Source organism: Ischnura elegans, chromosome 11 (assembly GCF_921293095.1).
Source record: "Ischnura elegans chromosome 11, ioIscEleg1.1, whole genome shotgun sequence".
Lineage (NCBI taxonomy): Eukaryota > Metazoa > Arthropoda > Insecta > Odonata > Coenagrionidae > Ischnura > Ischnura elegans.
In genome coordinates this window covers 91369814-91395383 of record NC_060256.1, presented here as the reverse complement: position 1 = coordinate 91395383, position 25570 = coordinate 91369814, and the positions used below count along the sequence as shown (strand labels likewise).

General features: G+C 38.8%; 1 protein-coding gene across 1 annotated transcript in view; it reads left to right on the top strand.

The window, feature by feature from the left end:
* The window catches only part of LOC124167664 (hemicentin-1), a 450985-nt gene that overhangs the window by 385115 nt on the left and 40300 nt on the right, over positions 1-25570 (top strand). The gene's annotated exons all lie outside the window — the stretch shown is intronic.

Sequence of the window (25570 nt, the reverse complement as noted above, 5' to 3'; positions counted from 1 at the left end):
TGTTCACGAAGCTTTATTTGAATATACTCCTATCTTTTAGTCTAAAATGTTTATTGGTTTCCTGTGGTCAGTGCCAGAGAGCGTATTAAGGTTTATCGTTATGTGGTGAATCTCATTGAAAAGAACTTTCGGTGGTGCCTAGAATGTGCAAGGATCATGCCCCAGCGACTTTTTTTATCCCTCTTTAGCAACCCTCGCTCAGAAGTGACCATCTAAATACCTAAATTTTTCATCCAATTACTGTATTGCTGATTAATAATCTAAACACTTTTTTTGGTGAGAACTTCCGCTAAAGGCGCGCGTATATTTATATTTGTGCATGAGCCACATTTATTTCAATACTAAACGAAGCACTCACATATTTATCACTGAAAGAGATAGTATCATCGCGGGAACCATCAATGTTTCATGGCATAGCGAAAGTGGCCCTACTGAATACTTAAATGCATTCGGAGTGGCCCCAGGCGATCCCAGCTCCTAAAGGTTTTATGAGATGGATTGATCGGTTAAAGTTAAAACGGGTAACTTGTCCTTATGGGAATTGCCCAACCGGGCAGACCTGGAGTTTTGCTATCCTTGCATTGCTCCCCTGTCTTGACCGACGTCCGGGCATAAAGTATCGGCAGCACGCTTCCAGAATGCATATCCCGATTGACCAGATGGTATTTATCTTTCCGGTGACTTCTCCGCTGCACATTGCCCCCATCAAGGAGACTGCCTTTATGTGCACACATCGGGAACAGACATTGCTCCACCAATCTCCCTTTGCAATCATTCGCAGCCTCCGCGGTCGTTCCTAATCGGAAAAAAATCTGACCAAAAATTTATATCAACGTTGTTTTGGGTGATTTTTCTACGTATGCGTAAACAGGTGATGCGTTGTTAAGGGAAAAATTTGATCTCCACGTAAAATATTTTACACGAGGAGGCAGGGGGAGCTTCTTGATCTGAACAATTACGGTCACACATTTCATGCCTGCTGGGTGTCAGCCTTGTGTTCTAGATGCCATACCGCTAAAAAAAATTCTAAAAAATAAAAACCCGCTAGAAAAACGTCTCATTAATAGAATTATAATGCCACGTCCCCACTACCTCGGTCCTAACGTACGTACCGCGGTAGCCCTTAACCAAAGTCTGAACGTGTCTCAGTTCGAAACTCTGCCACTTAACCGTGGCTATACAGTGCTGTCGAAACCGAAAAAAAAAATACGAAGAGAAGGATGACATGATCGTTTCTACTCGTTCAGAAAAAGAGATGGATCGGCGAAGAAAAGGTGATTTACAAGAAAGGCAAGAAAATTTAACCCTTAACCAGGGACCAGTTTCATAAATTTTTGTTCAGTGCCTTAAGTTTGGTGATTTTCGTAATATGAAAATAAAAACTTATATTTTGTTCTACATTCAGTTTTCTATATCATGTGATATGTTGTTCTTAGTTTGGCGATGATTTTTTAATGAGGCGTGAGTTGATTATTCAAGTAAAACTTCGTTCCTTCACTTCGGTTGAGCGGCGCAATGTAGAATTTTTCTTACTAGCTTGAATAGTATGTATTGAGTTACCAAATTTAAAATTAATTGCTTCTTTAATTCAGTTTATCTACTCCATGCAGTGTAACATGTTCAGATTTCCATGGTTGTTTTAGTTTGATTCGAGTGAGCGAGAATATTAGTTTATATTCACCTAACATCTTCATGCGATAGAGTAACCTTTATATAATAATATTCGTATCATTTGTTTGCGTTATGGACCTAAGTTAGTCGTTCAATTTTAATTTGCGCCTGAATTTGATGATAATTCGTTGAAACCCGGGTCGCTCTCTGATAAAAAATAAGTGCTATAAGTAATTGTGTGATATCCAGGAAACTTATAATGGAATACCACAAAGTAAACCAAGAGTTTGTGAATTTGGTGTCGCCTATGTTGTCTGGCATTTTTGACCTGTTTTTAAATTTAATCCTGTTCCTTTGAGCTTCAGAAATGCAAAGTGTGCTTCAAATTCAAAAAATGCAAGTGACTGTGGAATAAATCGTTCGATTTGTTATACAGTCACTTATATTTTTCATTTCAACGTAGGTTTTATAAAAAAAACTTCTCTACGTGCGCTATCATTGCACCAACGGCCTCGATTGTGAATGTTTTTACTGAGATGGCCACTTCTTCCGTTTAGTTTCCCTTTTAATGTCTTGTTGACCATCTCTATAGTGGACGGTATTCGTATGTGAGAAGCCTTCTGGCTGTTGGCCATTATTCATAGCAATGAATGCTGTAAGTTATGTTTACCATACATCTGTGTAGTTTACTATAGTAGCTTTGAGAGGATTTCGTAGGGTGACTCGTCTACACATTCCTTGGTTCCATAATGGGGTTTATCTTCATTTAGCGTGGTGTGTTCGGTTAAGTACAGTTGCTTTAACGGCGTTTGAGTGGGAAAATATATCTCTATCGACGTGACATTTCCATGCGTTGGAATAACCTCGATATATACGTAGTAATTGTGGCAATTGTTGGTGTTCTCAGCGGGAATGGCCACTTCTACCGGCTAGCTCCCCTTGTAATGGATAGTTGACCCTTCCGCAGATGACGCTAAGTGAGAAACCGCGGGAGAGTTGACCATTTCCCGGGGACTCCTCCCTTCTCCAATGCATGTGTCTCTCCCACGCGTCCCTTTTTGCGACCACCCTCAACCCCGCTTGCAAAGCCCGGCACATCCATCTCGAGACGGGTCAATTCGGCTCCCCTCGGGAGAGATCGGCAGACGTCGGCTTTCGCGCCTTCCCGCCCTCCCTTTTTCCCGCCAAATCTTCGGGCGATTGAGAGCCTGGGGGGAGTGAAGAAGAATCGCCCCGGGCCGAGCTGGGATACTCCCAAGGGCGCAAGTATATACAGCCCCGCCCCCTTCATCCCCCTTCGAAGGTGAAATAGTGCCCATCCGCGGCAATAAGTACACATCTACTTCACCCCTCTTCCTTCCTCGCTCGTCGAGGGGATGCCCCTGACATTTGCCACCCTCGGAGTCCCCCCCTTTGGGAAGGAGAAGGTCAGTTCCATTTATTGCCGCTTTGACTCCCAGCTTTTTCACTCTCCAGAATAAACCTTCGGTGCATAACTCTCGCCCTTCGAGAAGATTCCCATCTCTCTCTCTCTCTCGCACATTTACCGGTGATATCCCGCTTTTATTTTTCGTCTGGGGTCGGTGGTGGCATCATGTATACCAAATCCATTTGCCCTCTTTTTCAGGACGATTCAGTGGCTCTGACAAAAAAGCACAATATTAACGCACGATACAATTTTTCCTTTTTTTACTCATTGGCGGCACATGAAAGTTTTAATTTATTTTTAGTGGAATATTCAATTTGATATTCAAAAGACTTTTAGATATCCATCCGTACCCTCATTACTTTTATCTATGGTTTGTAGGTAATAAATGTGGTTTCTAATTTGAAAGCATTTCAGAATCGTGTAGGTTATCTTTTAGAGCAAAGTAATTCGATTTGCACGTTAGTATGTTAGATTTTATTAGCGCGCAACACCTTACTATAAATTTTCATCTGATTATTACTATTTCGAATACACTCTTCTCCCAGCTCGGAGCTGTAGACTGGAAGGCTCTACTTTGATTTAACTACAAATGGCAACCTAATGTCGAATATTGCTAAAATCAATGCAACCATATCCACATTTCCAATAATTATGGCTTCTAATGGATTCATTTTATTTATTATGCCTTTTAAAATATTACCTGTAGTGACGTAGCTTCGATTTTTTTTACATTACCGTACAAAGTATGTTGAAGTGAAGTATTAGTGGACAACATGTATCCATAATTTTGTAACTTTGTGAATTTTTAGTACAATGGTTGTTGCAAGCCATAAAATACGAAAATGATTGACATTTATCATCGTGAGTATCCACGCATAACCCATTACAGCCGCTTGTCGTGACACTAAAAAGGAAATATGTATATCATATTTTGTTGTATTCGAAGAAATAGCCAATTGCTCGCTCGAATACCACGGTTATTTCACTGCACATGACATTCATGTGTTTTAGTTTTAGGGTGTTTCATGTCGTAGAATAATTAAGTGATATAACTTCTGTTGATAATATTTATGCATCGCTGTGAATCGCATGTTCCTTTTAAAGTAGCGGTGATTTAATCCGAGAGTTCGTCATTCTTTCAGTCTGCATAGCCAGTAGCTTTGAACGTAGGTTTTCGCATTATCAACGATGCATAGCCAGTAATTAATAACCTAAATGGGTCTGCCTATATCGTTTCTGTTGACCATATCATTTAATTTTTGTTGAATTACAACGCCCAGCATTGATGAGGCCTTATTGTCATCTATAATATTTTCTGCGAATGAAGCTAATTGGCGTTATCATGGTCTTATTGAGGGAGCATAAAAGCGCCAGATGCTATACTTTTGATTCCTTGGTCTGAAGTATCGATATGTATATCACTGTCATCATAATCCCTTCGTTAGCACAAGATAGCATGAGTTAGGCACTAAAGATAAGTTCACCATTTGTTGCTACTCAAGCTCTTTTACAATCGAGCCTGCGATGAAAAGCAGACTCTTTTCGTGAAGTTTAAGTGCTCTCATAATACTCTTTTAGTTGTTGATATAGTAGTTGGCAGTTTATCACGTTTCTATGAATTGCAAACATGTAGTGGCCTTGTAACATTTGAATTCCTCACTGGCGAAGTGAATATGTAATTATTAAATTTAACCTTTATGATTAAAGTTATAAAATAAATGTTTTTCCTCCTTAACTGACCAATATGTCTCCGATAAATTTCTTCTTTATGGAATAAAAAGTGCGATTCGTATGAAAGTAGATAAAACATATAGTCTTACAGAAATAGACATAGCTATTTTATTTTTGAGATAAACATAGCTATTTTATTTTTATGGGCCCCAATAGCGGGGACCAGTGCTGTTGTCACAGATAGTATTTGAATATTAGCCTCTTTGAGGTACCTTATGTTATTGGACTATCGGAGCCAGGTATCAACTCTTGGTATGTTAGTTTTGCTGGAAGTTTTTTTTATTCCTATTGAGCCTCGGTGAACACCCCTCACCCAAACTGGTTGGCCTGGGTTCAAGCACTGTGTAATAGATTGCTCCCTTTTTCAATTTAGGTCACGTGAAATGGCTTTTCTTTTGCCCGTAGTCTATCGGTGTATCCTTTGACGTACGTGTATTTTAATTACCCACAGAAAGGAGAGTATTATATTTTTCTAAATCCTCTGTACCCTTGGAAGTTAAATTTGAAGAACGGGAGCGGCGAAGATCTTGACTTTAAGGATGTTTTCAAAGTCTCCAAGTCGATCGAATCCTGTGGGGGTTATAGACCGGATCTAAGAAGCAAGCGTTGAAGAGTTTGCTCCTCAAGCACACTGGAATGGGGAAAGGAATGGGATCGGCGGATATATCTTTTGAACGAGAACGGAGAGCCGAAAATAAGTTAGTGAACAAGTTTCGGGAACTTCGGAGCCCTCATCTGCCGGGATAAACAGTGGGTTTCTTGGTAGAAATTCCTAGGATTGTTAATTTCAGTACTTTCCTGAGGCGCACAAATAAAAACAAAATATAAATTAGTTTCAAGATTTCGTCGTTACATTTTTCTCTTGCGTATCGCAAAAGTACTCTTGAAGGAGTTTTGCTTAAAGCAGAAACGTAACTACATAGTACCTACTGTTGTGGTAGACACATAAAGAGTTCCGTAAACAATTTTCCCAAGTTTTTGTTCGTATTTGCAAGTCTCGCCCAACTTTGAAGGGATACAGTGTAATGAAGCAGCGAGATAGAGGATATTTCTTGAACTTCTTCGGTACTTCAATTTTCCTAGGGCAGACGATTAAAAATACGGGGAGAAATGATTGATTTTTCGCTCAATGTTTTATTCGTCGTTGAAAAGGAGCATATAAAGGTCTTATGCTGTTATTTTTATGTTATTTTTTTAAGTTAACATGAGCCAGGTCAATAATAATCATTAATGATTTTCTTCGCTTGTGTTTAAAATTACTCTTTCCTATGATTTTGTTTTTTCCGTTAATATAACAATTATAACTTTTATACGGTTCTCCTTCTTGATAAATGATTTAAATTTTATTGAATGTGCGTAACCAAAGAAAATTCATTAATGTTTTTCGCGTTTTCTTCTCTTGTTACGAAATGAAACTATTTACACGATACTCGGGAGTTTGAAAGTATTAAAGGTTCAATGTGTGTGTCACTGCAGCAATTATTTAATTCAGAATCCCATAGTACTTATAGAATACTGAATTAATATCTTATTTCGTATTCATCAGATTGAAACTTCAGGACGTGGAGTCGTTACCGCTAAAACTATCTGTTGTTATTGGCTATAATAATCAATATTAGAAATATATCCGCAATAATAATAATCATCGACCCGGAATTAAGAAAATGAGAGCGATGTAAGAGTTTTCCTAATAAAACCCTCACAGTAATCGCGTGCTCAGGACTTCAATTAATGTGAACTCTTGACACTTTAATCGACTCAGGCATGAAAATCGTGGAAAAACTAGTATTTAATTTAATGAAAATATGACACGTGACGTTGAAGCTGCGATATAAGCCGTGTGACCTAATTAAATAATAACGAACTCTTTCGTATTGGCATTCGAATGAAATATCTCAAACGCTTAAGTTGGTTTATGAAAACATAGAGATTCATCTGAGCATTAGTAGCAATAACCTATTTCTATGGTTATGACACATCTCTAAACATGATTCAGCGGTATATTTTTTCTTGGCACTTCAAAGCATTTGGATGACGTTCACGGCTCTCCAAAGATACCTATATTTACTCCTGATTTGTCTTCCGCGTCATCGGCGCGAAATTAAAAACATAGAAACCTTCTCGGAAAGGAAAACGGGCTTTCCTCCGGTACCTTACACGCAAATACAAACCAACCAAAAGCAAACAAATATCCCTTTCGGTGGAAATACGCCATGGGTTGATATTTATTTTTCTCCCCCCCGGAATAAATACAAGAAAACGGAGTTTGTAGCGAAAATGTTGAGACAGCTCGAGAGAGAACGCGTTGAAAAAAAATATATTTGAGGGGAGATATGTATTAGAATAAAAGAACGCGGAACACAAAAGCCACGCACAATGGCGCCCGCTATTATTGTTTTGTTTTTCATCCGACGCAAAACAGTGCGCTGAGGCAGACGCGCCATTAATAATGGCGCTCCCTGGCGGAACTGCTGAAAGGTCGGAGAGTTTTGGGTTTCTCCGAATTGAGCTCCTAGAATCGAGAATATTGGTGTCCCAGGTATGAGAGAGAGAGAGAGTGTTGGAGAGAAGTGAGAGAGGGGTTTTGGAGGCGAAGGAGAAAGAGCTCCTCGGAGCTGTCGGGAGGAGAAAGGGCGAATGTGGATATTAACAAAAGGTTGGGATGAGGAGGGCGGGAAAGTTTTTGAACGGCAAGGGTCGTAGGGGGATGAAAAGGCGCAAGTGGAGGTGGTGGATGTTAGGAATGCGAAGGGGTGAAAATAGGTGAGGTGTTGGGGTGAAATCGTTTAAGAAGATCGAATAAACCTGACTCCAGTTAGGCCTCACTTGGAATATGCAGCTAGCGTGTGGGATCCTTATGAAGTTGGGCTGATAATTAACAGCCCAACAATTAACAGATATCAATAGAGTACAGAGCAGGGCGGCCAGATTCGTGGTGAGTTGTTAGGATAGAAAAGGTAGCCTTTTAAATGTGCTAGGCGTGTTGGGATGGGAATCTTCGCAGGATCGTAGAGCAAAATACAGATTATTATATTGATTTGGTAAATTCGGAGAGGATTTTTTCTTAGACGACGAGAAACATTTCCTGCGTTTACTGTCGTACTGTGGAAGACGTGATCATGGGAAGTAAGTAAGGGAAAAAGACTGAAAATAGTTAGAAATAAATTGCCATCCTTTCCACGCACCATTATGAATAGAAACGGTGTCACGAGTGATAGAATTAATGGCGTCGCTGGCTAGGTTGACTCATTTCATGTTTTTATTTTTTCCATTGCTCTAACCTTGCATGGAATCGCTGTAGGAATTACTAAATTTTGGCTAATTTTGCCCCTTCATGAATATGCACGTTTCTAACAGTTTCAATCATTGCCCAAAAATCAGATGGTCCAAGGTTTTTTACTCGAAAATCAAATGATTAGTTAGTTAAAAATTAAAGGTCCAAGCTATATATTTTCTATTCCTTTCATGCACAATAAACGTTAGGGAAGCTTCGTGAAAGCCTTTTGCAGTAAATCTGACATGATTTCATTAGGAAAATAATTTATTTACCATAACCAAAGGCCGTATGATCTTGGATTTATTAATTACGTTTCATAAAAATGACTTGGGAGTTATCGTTTGCTAGATCTTCTGAAGATACGTTTTTTTACACTACCGTCGCTATTTTTTCTCTAGAATTAAAAATACCTCCCCAATGAAGGTGCTAAAAGCAACTCTAACAGTAATAATATTGTAAACAATAAAATGTTTGAATGCGTAATAAGTACGGTCTTCATAGCAAAGAAATTTAATTTCTCGTAAAATCTTTATTGAAAAAGGAAGATGGAGAAGGGTTGAAAACCTTTTAACATTAAGCCCTATGGGATCAAAGAAGGAGGGAAAGGAATAACAAATGGTGTGAAAATAGTTGAGTAAATAGACTAAGAAAGCATTTAGGAAGATCTGTGCAATAGGAAACAATTGGGTTTCCACTATTTTTTTGGGATAACGACTTTCGGAAGACTGACGATAAAATAATGGCAAATGGTAATAATTGTTTGAGGGGAGAAATCATCGAATGTTTTGCTGCTTTAGCATACGGTATCGGAATTTGGAGGAGGCCACCGACAGCTGAGGTCATTTGCGCCATGTGGGAAGGGTATGGAAGGAAGGGTGGAGAGAAACCCGGCGTCGGCATTAGCCTGCTCTTAACGATAGGCGCCAAGGGGACCACGGTTTTACGTCCCATCCGACGGACGGAGTGTTGCGCTTGAAACATTCTCCACACAAATGCAAGCAGGGACAGAGCAGTCTCTGTAAATACCCTGCCGCCGCTGGCATTCGAACCCCAGTTCACCAGATGGGAAGCCAACACTCTAGCCACCACACCAACCCGATCCTATAGCGTACGGTATCCCTTCGCAATTTATTCCTTCCACTAGTTATTTCCAAACATTTTTGCGTGTTGAATATTAATTTGTTATAATTGCGGTATGAAAATGCTTATATGCTAATTGGATTATTTCCACTCCTACCTTGAGCGTAAAATAATTAATATCCACGGGAGTTCATATATTATGCTAATTTAATTGCATTTTATGATTGGTAAATTGTGTTAGGTTTTAACCTATACCCAAATGGAAGCTTGCTCTATTATATATAAATATTTCCGTCCTATCATTTGTTTTGTTGATCGGTGGCGTATCCCTTCAATTTAACCTGCCTACTGCGTCCCAGGAAGAGGCGTGGTTCGGAGAATGTATTCCTGGGTAACAGGGTAGAGGGGGTTAGGGTTGAGGAGGAAAGCATTAAGACTCTTGCAGAGAGCATCATGAATGGTGGGGTTCAGGTGGCTTCGGAGCATTTTAGACGCCATCTTAACTGAAGAGTTTTACTGTAAGAGGTGGGTGGGGGGTAATTTGAGGGGAATGGGGTAAAGTCGGGGTAAGTGATGGTGCAGAGGGGTTGAAATGAGGGGATGTGGATGGAGAGAACGCCCGCGCTGCATGCTGGGTGATTTCCTCGAGATCAGGCAGCTCGGTAGAATCCTAGTCAGAACATCCTTTACACATAAGCGGGAGATGAGATGAATATAGCCAACGTGGGCTTATTCATCGCATGTGATCCTATTCATCAACTCACGTAATGTTTCAATGTCACGATATTGTGAGCTCATTACGAGAGGAATGCATTATTCACCGACCCATATACAGGTTCATCGTGAAAGAATGGTGCGTTTTTGAACATACTTTAATAGAAAACAGAATTAATTACAGTTTAGGTTTTTTTTATTATTTATATTTTTCGTCTCAAACGGTTTTTCCAACGGAGAGAATGAGGCCTCAAGGGGAGCCCTTCAGGGATACAACATGCCGGGGCCGGGAACCAAGCCAGAGACTTATACGCCCGATCACCCGGGGAGGGGCTGGAGAGGAAGGAGAAAGGAAATAGGCGCCGCACAGTGGGCTGAAATCGAATAAAGCTGGAAAATAAACTCAAAATCCATTTTTTTTAGTGCGGAAATTGAAACTTTGCACAGTTGTTGCCAATACTTAAGTGCATTTTTTGACGCCTTCACTTTCGCCACCACTTTTTGACGCCACCACCATAACTTTCACCTAAAGAGCCCGGCATGCAGATAATCTGCATCGCGATATTCAGTAAAACCGTAATCATGTACCTATACTACTGGCTCATCAACGTCAGGCCCAATTTATCAGGTGGTCATGATGACGTGAAAGTTAGAAAACATGAACGTGATGTTAAGCATATGCATTTACAGATTGTAGTTTTGGCATAAACAAGTTTGGGGTTGTATTTATCCCATCAGTGTTATCTTCATCTCCTTTTTATTATCAACTTGTCTCCAATTTCTTTCACTCTTCCACGCCTCACTCACGTTTCTACTCTAATATTCTCGGAGTTTGAGGTGACTCAGAGAAGTGCCCCAATTATCCTGACTTTCACACACCTGTTGCTTAGTTCGGGGTGAGCTCTACCCTCGCTGCCTGAACCAATCTATCGGTTAAAATCACTTGGGTGGTATGCATATCACCTCACACAATTTTTCCCACTGAGGTATGTGACACAAATTTTCTTCGAATTACGTATCAGGGAAAGCTTTAGGCTGGAATGTAATCAAAAGCTAAAGCTCATTACAATTATTAAATCTAACCGCTCCGTACACATTCTTATTCAGCTGCTGGCATTAATATTCATTAGTTTTTGTTTTAATTGGGATGCACTTTTACCGTGAACTTTGTTATTGATTTCGATGGCACCTTTTCCCCTTTTTTAGATATAGATTCACAATCATCATCTCATGAACTCTCCATATATTGTTGGTAAGGATTTACGGTAGTTAAGGGAACATTAAGTTTAATTAGTACCTGGAAGAAAAGCGAATTTTCTTGTTCGTATACTAATATTTGAGTTTGCTTCAATTTTTTTATGCGATCCAATTGGTGATAGGCCAACTTTAAAAAGTCCTAACGTAGTTACCTCTCCCTATTCGGTAAAAAGTTCTCTCCGTTTCACACATTCGTTTTGTTATGAAGTGTTGCGAGTTTTTAAAGAATTTGTTGATCTCCGACCCGTAAAAAATCATATTTTGCCCAATTTCCCATGCCACCCTGCCCATTCACTCTCAAATATAAATCCCGTTAGCTTTCTCGAAACAGTGACGTGTTTGCTTTTCCATTTTAAGTGCCTTCATTTTGCTGAAGAAACTCATTAAATTCACTGCAAATTCAATTAGGAGATTTCTTGATGAAAACCTCGTCCTCACTTCGGCGTCTGGACCTCTTCCCCAACTTTTTTCTTCATTTTTTTTGCCCGTTTTTATTTTCGTTTAGAAAATCCTTTGCATTTTCAATTAAACCTTGAGTATGCCTGTACACGGAAGAAGTGCCAGACACCGTATTTTTTTTTCATTTTTATTTTTCTTCCAGAGGCGAGCACCTATTTCATGTACACCCTCCTTTTCATCTCCTCGGCCGATGCAGGCGTCTAGGAAAACCCTCTAAAGAGCCTCTTATCAAAAGGCTCTTTTTAAACCAACTCTAATTACAGCATCTTGACGGATCTTGCTCGATACTTCTTGACGCGTAGCAACACCGTCGTAGTCGCGAATAATTTTCAATTGGTCATCTTTTCCTCCTCAAAACTCGTTGGTTTTAAGTTCCATTTCCATGTTAATTGAGATTCTGTTGTAAGTAATGAAGCCCTTCGCGTATTTAATTGGCCCTCCGGGAAGAATTTTCAAGGAAAAAGTTGAGTCATCGTTTTAAAATCCTAGTGCCATTGCACTCTCAGTGGAGGGGAACCGCAAACCTAAATTAATAACTTCGTAAAATCGATTTAGAACTTAAAACTTCCATCAAACGTGGTCTGTTTTACCCGTTTATCCCCATACAGGTCTTTTACGCTTCCTCATTAAATGGGTTAACTTGAGTTAAAATTTTAAAATGCAGAAAAAAATCAGTGACAAGGCCATGAGATTCTTTCTAGCAAAATTAAGTGGTGAAAATAAATTTTTCTTACGTGATTTTTTCATTTACTTATACACCACGTAAGTCACATACCTTGAGCTTACTATTGTAAAGGTATTAGCTAGTTGTGGATTCTTCTGAAGCTCTTGGAATTTATATTTACAGCTTCAAATACAGGTTAAGCCGTCTGTGGAAAACAGGTGAATTAAAGTGTTAGTAACGCTATTGTATATTGTTATTAAGGATTAATAGTGATAAATTTTTTACTTAAGCTGGTGTGTTCAAGTATGTACGTGCGTTAAATCTAGAAAGCTTAGAAACACGTAAATATAATGTTGGTTAAATTTTTGTGCTTAAGAAGTAGTCCTATCAAATTCATTCTTTTGGCGATAACAATTTTTGGAGCCTCAACAATATTTAACACTATCAATTTGATCGGGCATTAAAATCCTGAATCACAATACTATTTTTGATCTTTAATAATCTCAGTTTAGCCCTTCTCTAAGTACTTCCATGTTTACGTTTAGAAGCTTTTAATTGAAGTTCAGTATTATTAGTCAATAATATTTAAAGCCACAATTGAAAACAATGAGTTATCATATTGAATATTTTTTTCCTAAATTGGTCATTGATTTGGATTTGAAATGAAGCAAGGATTGCACATAAAATTACATAATATAGTTCGTAGGGTTTCTAGATTTCAGTGGAGCCACTTACTTGATTGCTGCATTTAGAACTCGAATTTGGAAATGCGGTGATATTAACCAACCACTGATTCTCAGACAAATTTTCACCGGCTTTTCACGTTAATTAAATTCCTCCATTAAGTCCTCTCCCGTGAAAGGTATTTATTCAACCTGAAGTTTATTTACGGACTCAGATTACAACAATTGGCGATGACCATCACGAAAAGAGTAAACTGTTTAAGTGAAGGCAGGTTAATTGTTAATTGAGCACATATACCAGCAGCTGCGTTGTCTTGGATATGCTTTTAATGTTTGGTTTCATTTAATTTAGTAAATGAATGAAATTTGTTTACAAAACTTAAGAATCCATGTTTTTTCATTAATGTGAAAATTTGTTTCGGTTTCGTAAGGTCATAAAAATAAATTAACGTTCAGCGACAGTTAATTTTTTCAATTCATTACTGTGTTGCTAATTACCTAATGATATTGGAGCTACCTAATACTGGCGTTGAAACTGTAACATTCCACGATATTGGCAAGAGTTTTATGTTTTTTCCAGTCGTCCCAGAATCGGGCTGCCGTATTGGTATTGCACAAAGAGCATATGAATGTAGCACAAAAAGGGATTTAAAAAACTCATTATATATGAATTTTTACTATATTTTTAGATTCTATTTGGTATTTTATTGTATTAATTGTAATGGTGGTAAAAAGTGTGTAGACTCTAATCACAGTTTCCCGGGTTCCAATAAAGGTGAAATCTTTGGACGAACCTTTACTTTCAGAAATCTTTGCGTTGGAAACGGTCCAGGTAACCGGCGTGAAATTCTTAAGCCTGAGGTCAATCCCGCTTTTAGCCCTTCCCTCACATTTTTAAATCAGCCCCGATCAAATTATAACGATTATCTTCGTCAGATTAAAATACAGTTTTCAAGATATTCTTGGCGACCTAGCATTTATTATGTTGGGATAATCATTCTTTTCTCCGTTAACCTATATAATAAGTTAGTAATGAAGGTATTTCTATGATATTTTTGGAAATTTATTGGTATGGAATTAGCGGCGACGCATTAGAAAGAAGTGAATCGAACGAATTCGTATTTCAGTGAAACGTATAACCAAAAATCTTGTTTCTGCAATCGCCCTGTTTTTCCTTTGTTTGGCCAAAGTTAGACTTTTAATAAATATTTTCCAAGGCCATCTTCTCTATTTTATTATGAAGTATTTTAAACTACAATACCGATACATTCTTCTTCTTCCTAGCGTTTGTCCCGCGCTATTGCAGGGTCCGCTTTTCTGCAAAGCCTTCTCCACTTGGCTCGATCCAGGGCGTCTACTGACGTGGCGTTGATGGTCTTCATGTCCGCCTTAATTTTGTCGAGCCAGCGCATCTTTGGTCGTCCTCGTGGTCGGCGTCCTTCAGTACTCAGCCGCATTGCTGTTTTGGCCACGGAGTTCTCATCACTACGCACCACATGCCCATACCACCGCAGTCGAGCCTCCCGCATCTTGTCTGTGATCGATGCAACTCCCATTCTTTTCCGAATGTCTTCATTCCTGATGTGATCCAGGCGGGAGATGCCTAGGATCCATCGCAGCATCCTCATTTCCATGACATGCATGGCCTGTTCTTGATTTGCTGTGGCTGGCCAACATTCTGCTCCATATAGGGCCACTGGGCGGACTACGGTCTTGTATACTTTGGCCCTGAATCGTTCAGGCATTCGACGGTCGCACAATACGCCAGTCACTTGGCGCCATTTCATTAAATGAGACTAAATGGATTTAATTCATTGCATGAATTAAATCCATTTAGTCTCATTTAATTTTTCCTTTAGTTTTAATGCTAATGTAACTTCCTACTACTACTAAGTTACTCATTTTACTATGGCTATTTGTCTCATAAATAGTCATACTTATTTCAAATTAGTTATCACGATCAAATCGTATACAGGTACTTATCACTATGCGTGTTTTTTTTTCTTTTTTATGGGTCAAAAATTGTTTTTTCTAAAGATTTACTTTTTTAATTCTTTATGATTTCGTTTGTTTAACTTAAACCTGAAAGGAAACGAGAGTGTACTGTAGAACTTTGAAAATAAATTATTACTATTTGCCTCATTCTAATACATCCAAGGCTTCTTCTTTAAAGTTTTTTATGCTTGTTTTCATTATTGTGATTGATACGGGATGCTAAGCTAACTTTTCTGTGTATTATCTCTTTGGTTTCATTGGTACCTCATTTTATGTTAAAATTCTCCACGCGACTTCTGCACAAAAGGCTCTCCATCGTACTAAGTCCATATTTTCAGCGTTCAAGCGAATTGGAAATGTTTCCGTGACGGCTTTTATCGTGATGAACACTTCTCATTATGATCTCAGATCTTTTAATGCCTGGGAGTTGATGAATAAACATGAATTTTCCGCGATTCACGCATCATATTGTGGGACTATATAAAGATTGTACTGTCATATATAACAATCGAGAATTGTGTAAACGTTATTTAACGTTCAAACATAACGTTTCTGACAGTGCATTAGCAATATTATTAAATAAAGATGATGTAAAAACATCAAATTTGCCGATGATTTTATGTTTTCTGTGATCTCTTTGATTCATTCAATCATTTTTGAGTGCAATGAATTTGAATAATTGTATAAAGATATTAATTTTCCGCGCGAGTGAATGCTGAATTTGCTGACGCTGGATGGATAAAATTTTTAATTTTTATATTTTTACTCGCTCGATGATTTCATCTATATTAAAAGTGGAAATGTTTACCGCGTTGCTGTGGAATAGAATTCGTTCAATCTTACGTAAGTATTACCTAGTATAATGACGGGGAAAATTATAAGAGCGAACTGCTGGCATTGCATTGAATATTCAAAATTGTTTCATGTCATATCTCCCCTGTCTAAATTTAATAAATTCTTCTCTTTGTGTTATAACATGTTTTTTTCCTGCTGTTTGGTTAATTATTTATCCCAGCAACGTTTTTCACTTATTTTTTACTCGTTTTCAGCCTTTTCTTGACAGAGTTTGATCAACGAAGTTATGAGGAAAATGCTAGAGGCTTCGCCGAGCGTTTTATTTTTTGTTCATTATTCGATGTTTTAATGGTATTTTGTTAAAATATTCATAGCTAATTTTGTGGTTTGGTACATAAATTATTCAACTATAGCCCGAGCTGATATTTCGTATTTTATTCGTAATTATTGCGTCACAGATCCATTCATTTCATGGTCATATAACTTATCTGGAAGGCATATCTACTTTGAGATTTACGAGTAGACTTGGCAGTTGCCTTCGTTTTGACCTGAAATATTTTATCCATCCTCGACCGTATTTTTAAGTTTGGTTTCTGCTGGTGTAGATAACGTCACTATGCGCGAAGATCTTTAATGGAAAGGGAAACTCCTACTCCTACATATAACGGTACAAATTGGCGGTGTTTATATGAAGTAGTGTAAAAGCCAAGGTCCATAGTTCAAGACAGAGATAAAAATACACTTTTGTCCTGAAAACCTTTTCTGTATTATTTTATGCATGTAATTGATAGTCGAAAATGGTTTCAAGATCAAACTAGCTTTTTCAATAATTTCCAGGATCTTCTCAGAACAAGGAGGAAGATAAGAACATAGCAAAGATAAGAATGAACGTAGCTGCTGGGATGCTTCGTATTCTGTACTTTTCAATGCTCAGTGTGGTGAATAAAATAGCATTCCGTAAATCGCTTGAATTAATTCCAGCCAATTACATTTAATTTTTCTCACATACCAATGCTAATTCAACGTTATACTATTCTATTCTATCACTCAGTAACTCATTTTATCGCTGGTATTTTTCATAAAGTATTAATTTTCTGAAATTTATTTTATTTTATTGGAAAAGGGTACTGTGACTCACTAGCATTGTTAAGATGCATTCATAGAAAATTAGAAATAAATTAGCAGTCTGAGAATAAATTTACGCTTAGCTTGAGATTAGCGTACATTCATGGAATGTATCACCGCGGAATCTGGTAAAATTTTGGCGATAATTAGCGTGAAGATGTTTGGTCGATTTTGAATGAAAGGGAATATTGCCGATAAACTTTGGAACGCGCAGTGTTGCATTAATTTTTTTCACGCACGTTTTCCGGGTCTACACTAGTAGGTACCTTAAGTGACCACCTAAGTTGTCTCCCTATTGAAGGTGGTAGTGTAGGTGTCACCCGCTTCCTTTAAGTACACCTCCACTTAAGTCACTTACAACCCATACTTAAATTGCGTAGGCAACTGTTTCCGCACGATTGACGCTCTTCAAGTGTTGTAAATGGCGCATGATAATACCCATCCCACCCTTGATTCATCCCGTTGTTTATGTTCTAAGTTGTGCTGTATTCCATGATGTGGTTATTGAGCGTTCTATTTCGTTGGTTAACTTTCTAGTGTTGGGGTTATTAAATCGACGAATTTACTTTGTGGAGTGTGTCACCTTATTGTTGGTTTAATTTCCGTGAAAACTAATTTACATGCCTGTTGCTCACGGTGAAAACCGTTTTATAAAACTTAGAAACGTTTTAAGGAATTTTAAGACTGAGACGACGGCAGAGGATCCGGTGAAACAGTTAAGTTTTCATGGTGTCATATAATCTAAAATAACGTAAACGAATGCACTTAGTAAAATCCCATACACTGCTAATGAAACCATTGCATAGAGCTTCAATTTTAGTCCTGGGGATGCCAAGGGGGATGAGATATAGTGATTTAATTGGACGTGGGAGGAATTGAAGGTTAAAATTTAACGTCAATGGTTTTAATAAAGGGGTGGAATTTGACTAATTGTAAGTGTTTACGTTATAAATATGTCATTCCACGAAGCTTAGTAATTATAAATTCCTCTGGCTCCATCACCTCTCGCCAAATAGCGTTTTCTCGGGGACTGAAATCGGTCTTTCCTTTTAACCTCCTAAATCCAAAATGGTTAATTCACGGAGTTTGGAAGTTTATTTCAGATATCCGTGGCTTTGGATCGCAGAATCACTAATTGCTCTCCTAGATCTTCATCTGTCAACATAATTGTTTCCCGATATAGACAATTACGGCGCTGAAGTCGACTTAAAGCTCAAGTGTAGGTACCGCACCACACTTAAAAGTGAAGTCACTAAGTTACATCTGTAGTGTAGGCAAGGCATTTGCGACCGTGTTTTGTTAGTTGACCAAGTGAACTCGTTTTATCGATAATTTTGAAATGTTATCGCATTTGCATGTACACAATGAATCATGTGTTAAATTAGCGGTCACTTCCAACACCTCACCTTTCTACTCTCTACCCGTCCCCCACACAATCAGATAAGCTGTCTTTGATCCCCTTCGCCGCCAGTTATTTGCCTAATCACTTACCCTTCATCACCTTGCATCCCCCCTCCGTTTCCAATGCTTCAGAATCGCCAACTCACCACCGTCCTAAAACTACCACCCCTGTTGAACTGTTGTGAAAAACTACACAAGTATATATACCGCCTTGTGTGTCTATTTATTTGCTCGTTTACCTCTAGATAATGACCCGGAAAGGTCGAAAACGGTAGAATATTTAATAAATTCTGTACATAACCAGGTTTACTTTTGATTCTATCATTCCACCATTCCACGAAGTGAACTCGCCAAAGATTGATTTGATCCTTTAAAGGCGGCCCAAGAACATGGCGGTGAAGCGTTATATATGTTGCTTTTCGCGCCCATTTTATTCGGCGTCGCCAACAGTCAGCTGTATCTCGTTCAGTGTGACTTTAGCCATTAACTAAGGGGAAGTGGTTTTTTTAGTCGATAATCGTCTTGCATGCATTAACTTTCCAACGATTTGATCGATGGATTTTTCTCATTTTTAGGAAAATTCACCAAAATCGGTGGCACATTAATGGCTTTGCCTGCTTTCGCTATTTAGTTGGGCCCTCTTCGCTTCTATAACGTTGAGGTGTTTTTCTCACTCCCGTTCCTTCCGCGCCTTTCCTTTCCCAGAGGCGTCGCGACGCCGCGTCGTCGGGCTCCTATCGCGGCGGCGCCTCTTTCCTCTTTCCTTCCTCTCCAGCCCCTCCCCGGGTGATCGGGCGTATAAGCCACGGGCTTGGTTCCCGGCCCCGGTACGTTGTATCTTCGAAGGGCTCCTCTGAGCCCTCATACGTTATTCGTTACGTTGCATCCATTAACTGTGTCGTTGATATGATTTACTGGCTTAGTTAAGTACTACTGCCGTGTATTTCCTCGTGAAAATTGGATAAAGATGACTGGTAGCGCCGCGGGTGGTGATTTAGATGTATTAATGTGAACGAAGCGATAGCAATTATAGCGACGGGCTTGGAAATCCTGTGGTTCCGACCGTGAATCGTGGAAATAGACTCCTCGCAGTGAAAAATAACGTGGATATCATATGCAATTTAGATTTTGACTCCGTAAAATTAATCGATACGGCTAAGAAACAGCGATACTGTACTCCAATCTACTATAGTCAATACCTTTCGTGTGGCAGTTTTCTATTTCAATTCTGCAGAAGAGTAATAGATGGCGTCAAGTAACGCTATTTTTCTCTATGAATGCTCCGAAGCTGTGACTTAGGTCATCTTTCGTTAATTCTTAGTTATTTTTGTCTCTATTTTTTTCTTTACTGGCGATAGCTCAGAATCACACGATACTTGACTTTACACTCGTCCATAGACACATACTATCATTCTCGGACTACTGCGGCGTTTGAGTAATTGTATAAAAATATTTATTTCCCACCCGAGGGAATTCTGAATTTCCTGACGTTCAATTCATAAAAATTATCCCTTGTGTGCTTTTACTCCCTTGATTTCATGAATGTGAAAAGTGGAAAAGTTTAACACGTTGCTGTGGAATAGAACTTATTCAATCTCACGAAACTGTTAGTTTAATAACGAGGAAAGTTATAAAAGCGAACTGCTGGCACTGCATTGAAAATTCAAAATTGTTCCACGTTATATCGCCCCTGTTTTAAATTAATGAATGCTTCTCTTTGTGTTATAACAAGTTTTTTCCTGCCGTGTGGATAAATATTTATCCCAGCAACTTTTTTCTCAGAAGCGTTTAGTTTTTACTCGTCAATAGCCTGTTCTTGACAGCGTTTTATCAACAAAGTTATGAGGAAAATGCTAAAGGCTTCGCTGATCGTTTCATTTTCTTTTTTTCTTCATTATCCGATCCTTTAATGGTATTTTGTTAATATTTTCATAGAAAATTGGGTGTTGCACAACTTTTTCAGCTGTAGCCCGTAATTTTTACGGCATCGATCAAGTATTCCATTCATCCATGGTCGTAAAAATTATTCGCATGTCCTTTTACCTCAGATTTTTCGGTTGATATATCAACTGGCTTCGTTTTTACCAGAATTATTTAATATTTCTTTATTATACCTCACTCTAGACTTAGCCGAAGATGTCGCATTTCACATATACGTAAGACGTATACGTATAAGACGTAGACCCCTTTGCTAAGTATTTCCGAAGTTGAGCCTTATAAGTACTTGGTATACTGTGATATGTTGCTGACGTTCTAAACTCTAGACAATATCCAGCCGAAGTTGTGATGTAATTTGGCAGAGCTGTGAATGTGCGATGCACTTTTTGGACAGGAAATCCTATAATTTGCTACTAGCTCTATATGTACTTGTGACAAGATTCTCACGCTGGTTCAACCCTTTCTCTAGTACCCTGGCAACTTCTTCCCTTGACTGCAAGTACTCGTATTATTTATGTCTATTAATGCCCTACAGAGTGGCTCAGGTCTACGTATAGTTCGTTCGCCCGAAATCGTTTTTGGTGCAGCCAATGGCGTAGCCAGGAATTTCTTTCGGGGGGTGGGTCCGAAATCAGGGGGGAAAATTTTTGAAAAACGGGGTACTCATTAGAGGGTTTTAAACTAGTTTTAATGCTTTTCATAATCGAAAAAAACTTCATTTGTTAAGAAAATATTTTTTTTATTCATGATTTTTTCGATATTTTGTTACCTTTTATGGGGAAAAATAATTGTGTTTTTATGTTTCGGGCGGGGGGTTCCGGACCCCCAGAAACCCCCCTCCCCCTTGGCTACGCCTCTGGTGCAGCCAAGCCTTGACCTTTTCAGTACCATTTTCTGTTGTTTGCTGAAAAATCTTCGAGACACAGGGAATAGATACTTCTGCCAATTGGCTACCATTGCAAAGCGTAATGCAAAAAGATTCCGGAGTGAAAGGAGGCCTTCCTCGTTTGGCCGCTGCTCCATCCACTTAAAAGTTCAGGAAGAAAAACCTAAGGGAAGGCAGGTCTCTTTCTGCAGCGGAGTGAAAGGTAATCAACGCGGACTGAAGGGGGGCATTCTCAGCGGAGAGATTTGGGGGAGAGAGAGCACTGTTTTGCGAGCAAGGAAAAGGAAAGCGAAAGGAATTGAACGGAAAATTGAAACAATTTCTTTCTCTCCTGCCTCGACTTCTCCTTGGCTCGCTCCATTGGGCAATCCGTAATTCACACGTGGCCGGATGAGTCAGCAATCCTGAATCGGAGGCCATTGAGAGCCACAGTCGCGCGTAATTGGTTTAACCAATCCTCGGAAGGCTTTCTCCGTGGAGGGTCATCCCTGCGGATGGTGGCCATGTTGTTCCCCCTCGGGAAGCACTCAGATTATTAGTGACGTCACCGGAGGCGCCGAAAGTTTTATACTTCTAAAGTGTACCGGTAGAAGAGTTTCAACAAGTTTATTTGAGATTTATTGTGGTGTTTACTTCGAGTGAAAATTAATGTAGAGGATCCGGTAATATTAGGGGTGAAGGAAGTTATTTTTGTTTAATTTTAATCTTGTGAGGGAGCAATATCCATGTTGAAATATTATTGGCCATATCATGAGCCAATATGGTCACATGAAGACAATTTGTCGGAAAAGTGGTCAGGAAGAATAGCAAAGTAAGACTTCCAATGTAATATGGAGTGATTATGATTGTTTAGAAAAATGAATACGGCAAATTAAAAGATTAGCTCTGCATTCAGTGCAGAGCTTCGTCAAGCCAATCTTGGAACTACTAATCGGGAGTGATGGGTTATTTGGTAATTTTGCTTATCATAAAATACATTAAATTTCTTCCCTCTGTTATTGTAACAATACAACGATTTTTTCATCATCCATTGCATTTAATCAGTCGGCTGCTCAACGTTTTGGGACAATGTTTTGTGCATTGATGAAAAAAGCAATCTCTCTCGAATCAAAAAACACGCAGAAAGAATTGTTTAAACATTTATTTGGAGTGCGTGCACAACCGGCTCAGTATCTCGGACTGTTGAAAGCAGAGAATAAAATCTATAGTCAGTTGAGTTGTAGTGTTGGAAAAGGTCTAAAAATATGCATAACATGCAAGACTATGGTTCGATCTGTACTAGAATATGCTACTTCGGTGTGGGATCCCCATTGTAGAAATGAATCTTTAAAGCTTGAAAAAGTTCAGCGTAAGGCATCCAGGTATACTCTAGGTCAGCGGTTCCCAAACTGGGGGTCGCGACCCCCAGGGGGGTCGCGGGCCGTTCGGAAAGGGGTCGCGAGATGTGCGAATAATAAAGTGAACTATGTACTTAAACTTAGACAACCATTTTTAGGGGGTCGCGGCTAAAACGTATGGGCTAAAATGGGTCGCAGAAAGAAAAAGTTTGGGAACCGCTGCTCTAGGTAAACATAGAAGGGGGAACAGTGTATCAACTATGCTAGGGAGCTTAGGATGGAGACCCCTAAAAAAGAACCATAAATAGGTTATGTGGGGTCTACAAAGCCTTTACAAAAGAGCCGGTTGAAAGGAAATAGGTCTAAAGCTGGACTCCCCTTGCTACATAGGAAGGAAAAATCATAAATTCAAAATTAAGCTTAAAAAAAAACAGAAAACAAACATTTTGAAAAAAATCCTTCCTACATAGAGGAATTAAGGAGTGGAACGACCTACCTGAAGATGTTTTTAAGATCTTCCCAGCATATGCCAAAATTTTTAGGAATCATCTCTTGGTTGAAGGTTCATCATTTCTTGGTTGATGACACAGTGGTTTATTATGGAGTGTTTGAAATACGGTTATTTGGGAAAATGTTCAATTGTTAGTTGTATGATATTAGAATTAATGTATTAATTTTTTACTATAAATGTCTTGTCTGTTTCTTACTTTGTTATTATATAGGTAAACTTCTAATTCATGTGTTTAAATCCAATGCTGCCACGAGGCCATAGCCCACCTACAGCAATATGTAATAATAATAGTAATATCTTCTGCAGAGAGGGTTACCAACAGTCACAAGCATTGCGAAGAATTGGGAAGGGATTCACTATCATCATAAGTTAACAATGCTAAATTGGTTTGAAGCAGCTTTCTATTCCACCTTCCTGTCTGCTAGCCTTTTCATATCGTTGTTATCATCTGGCCATCATGTCTTGCAATTCGGCCGACTAACATAAGTCTGCTCCTTAAGGTTTTTAGAAGACTTCTCTTTTCTCCCAGGTCCTCATTGCTTACTGGGTTCACCTATTTTATCTTCATCATTATTCGGTAGCACTACATTTCGAATGCTTCCACTCTTGACGGAAATACGTTAGTCAATTATATTTACCAATAAAAAAAAACATAATCATGGGCACCTTCTACGTAACCAAGGTTGTATGTCTACCTTAGTGGAACGCAGAACTTGCTAGTAGCGAAACTGGGAGAGGTAGACAAAGAAAAGAAGAGGTTCTGCCTGGAAGCGATCGTTGCGGGGAGAAGATATACTGGTATTAAGAGATTATCTATGGTAGGAAGGAATGTTAATTCAAACCAACCTAAGGGTTTAGGAAAAGAATAAGGGTGAAAAGAAATGTTAAAAAACATTATTAAACACATATTATTGTATGAGAGATGTTACAATGATGTTTTCTTTATAAATTTAAGCTTGAACAGTCGTGCAAGGCAGGCCTTTGAAATTCATTTCAGAGAAATTGGGGTTTACAATGGGGAGTACCTTAGTTGCTTACCCGGTTGGGTAGTGGCATAGTCGCCAGGGGAATAAAGTTGTACCACTGTCATCATTGGGTGTCGGAATGCGCGGAGACGTAGAGTGGACGTGGTCCCAAGGGACTACGCCGCCATCAAAATTACAGTTGCCCTCAATACCTACATGGTAAACCACTATTTTGAGCGCGAATTCACTTTTAGGTGCACTTAAATGAAAATTTTTGATGGTTTTTAAAAATTTCGTGATTTCGCTTGGCAAGTATTTAAAAGACGAACTCATTTTTATTACAACGTATATAAATGGCCATATTCCACTCTACGACTTGCTCGTACCACAAACCTGGTATTATGGACATGGGACTGAGAGTTGGGAATTAAAGGACCTGGATAGCGTAGTAGTCTGCGCAGTGACACGGAAAGTCAAAGGTTCGTGGCTCGATTCCCAGTCTAAGGGAATTTTTTCTCATGTCAATTCTTGTATATCAACATGATTGTTTATACAGCAACGTAACTTCACAATCCATGACTTGAAATGTGGTTATTTTTCTATGCTTCACTTATAGAATTAATCGTCTGTAGATGGAGTTTCTAAACTGACACCTTTTTTTTAATTTAAGGAGCCATGTGGTAGATTAAAGGGATTCTTTTGCTGAATTGGTTCTGAGGCATTATCCTATTAACAAATAATAAACAAATACTATATCATCTTTTGTGATATCTTGGATCTTTTATTACCGAGTTATTGGAAATGTGTGATTTATTTTGATTTATTTTCCACTTAGAAACAATTTTTTGTTGTAATTGTATTTATATTTTAATTAAGTACATATTATTTATTTTTTGCTCCTAAATAAAAAACGCACAGCTTTTTTATTACTTAGAATTAATCTTGGTAGCCTGTGACCCATTTCCAGTGTTACGTATACGATAGAACTAGAAAAACTTTTTGAAAAGGGAGAGTTGTCAGTTTAACGTAGAAGGCTTGAAAAGCTGCGATTCTATAAACCCGTTTGTGTTTATTTTTACGGTACCTAAGATTTCAATTTAAATTGGAATTACTCATGTAATTATGTGTAAGAGTATTTAAGCTGGCCTTAGCTCATACCTAATGCGTTAATGGTATTGCTCAGGATTGAAATGTACACGGATCAAAAATTTGTTTAGACGGATGAAATCCAGCGAAAGATCTGGGTCCTTTATCCTCCTGATCAACTAACCCTGCGAGTGTTGCCATTCCTTTTAGCTCTTGTTATTTAGTCCTTCGTCCGTCCCACCCTTTCCAGCATTCTGAAGTGGGAAGGAGGTTTGCCTTAAGGCGGTCTCGAGCAGCGAGGAGAAATGCTACCAGCGGAGTTGATTACGAAGCTTTGCGATTAAAGGCGGGAGAGTGTGCAAAGAGAAGTCACCTGCTACCTCCTTCTGTCTGCCGCCTCTTTCCTCCCATCTTGGATTTGTTAATGCTTTAGCAGACCCCACACTTACACCCATCCAGTCTTAATTGTTTCGAGTCTTAAGTGCCCCATGAAATCCCATGTATCATTGAGCCCGCTACAATCCTCTCTATATCCCCGGAGATTTCCCCCCCTCCGCCAAACCCCGCGAAGTGTTCCCACCTTATCTCCACTCTTAACTCTCTTCTTCAACCAGATGGATAAGGGA